The sequence below is a fragment of the Triturus cristatus genome, chromosome 9 (assembly GCF_964204655.1).
Source record: "Triturus cristatus chromosome 9, aTriCri1.1, whole genome shotgun sequence".
Taxonomy (NCBI): Eukaryota; Metazoa; Chordata; class Amphibia; order Caudata; family Salamandridae; genus Triturus; species Triturus cristatus.
The window spans coordinates 789,726,388-789,728,085 of record NC_140592.1 but is presented as its reverse complement, the minus strand read 5'-3'; positions in this window follow the sequence as shown (position 1 = coordinate 789,728,085).

Below are 1,698 nucleotides of genomic sequence, written 5' to 3'. Positions count from 1 at the left end.
TTACTAGCAGTGATGGTGCTTAAATCATTAATGTCAAAGGTTTTAAGGGGGGTGAGCAATATTTCCTTTTCGATTAATTAAAAAATCCCTTCACATTCATCATCCCACACATTTCACATTTTTCTTCAGGAGCCTATCCGACACACTGGTTTATCTGAAAAATTGTTCACAAATGTTGAGTAGTACTCTACCAGCCCGAGAAATGAGCGAAGCTGGTCTTTGTCTCTGGGTTTATGCGCTCTTTGAAGGGCATCTAAAAGCTTCAGTTTTGGTGTAACCCCTTTCCTGATACGGGATGACCCAAGTAATCTACACCATCATGTAAAAATGTGAATTTGTCGTTCTTTAGGGTCAATCCACTGGCTTTAATGATTTCTAACACACAGCTCACTCTGCTGTCGCGTTTCGCCCTGATTACACCAAATATCAAAATGTCATCCTAGAAAAACATGACACCTCTGGAGTTTTTAAATAAGCTGTTGATCACCTGTTGGAATACAGCTGATGCAGAAGCCAGGCCAAATGTCATATGGACATACCGATATGCCCCATTAGGTGTGATGAATGATGTTAAGTGTCTAGAATCTCTACTCAACTCGATTTGAGGATACATCAAGAGAAGTGAAGAATTTAGCACAACCCAAAGTTGCCAACATTTACTTAATGTTGGACAAGGGTTGGCAATCTACCCAGATGTTAGAATAAAGATTCTTAAGATCCACAAAAAAGTTATAGATTTATCTGGTTTGCATGCTAGTACTATGGGTGCCAACCATTCCGAGGCATCAATGGGTTCCATTATGCCTACAGAACAAAGTTTTTCTAACTCAAGCTTCAATTCTTCATGCAAACCTTATGGCACTTTGTATACTTTGTGAGCCACTGTCATGCGTTAAAATTATTTGGTGCTGGAAGCCCTTAAGCTTTCCCAACTTTTCACTACAAATCTCAGGGTAATACTTGATCCATTACTTGGCTTTTACATGTTTGACCTGGGTGGAACTTGGGAGACTGGGCAATAGTTGTGCACAAAACATCCTATTCAATTTTTGTTTAGATAAAACCAGGTCAGGATGATTGGGGTCCAAAATAATTGCCAGATCCCCTTGCTCATCCCAACCCAACAAATTAGCACACTTTTTGACAATGTATACTGTTCCCACTACATGTTTTCCTTTCAAATTGCAAATCAGAATTAAATGTATCCACAACATCTACTCTTGCCCCATATGCAAAAATTTGTATGCAAGATTGGTGCACAGCACTGTCCCCAATTTCACCAAAATCCCTCTAATTTAATACATGAAAGGAGAACCAGAGTCCGCCAAGGATTTCACATCTCTATTATTCACCGAAATTACACAAGATGGGGGTTTCCTTTTTCGTGACCCCTCCATAGATGATAGTTCCATGATTCCACGCCCTTTTTGGTTCGCAGAGGATAACATTAGTACAGTATGACTATACTCATCAGTCAAAAAAATATTTTTCAATACTCTCAACAGTCTGGAAAGGAGCGGCTCGTTGACTAGTATTTGCTCTGCACACACATGCAAAATGCCCTTTCTTGCCACATTCAAAACAAAGTTTGATTCATTGCTGAAGAAAATCGGTGTTGCTAAAATGGAACTTGCTGCCACAGCAGAAACCTGAAGTCTCATATTTCTCAGTCCTTTCAATCTTTGAATTGGATGGATT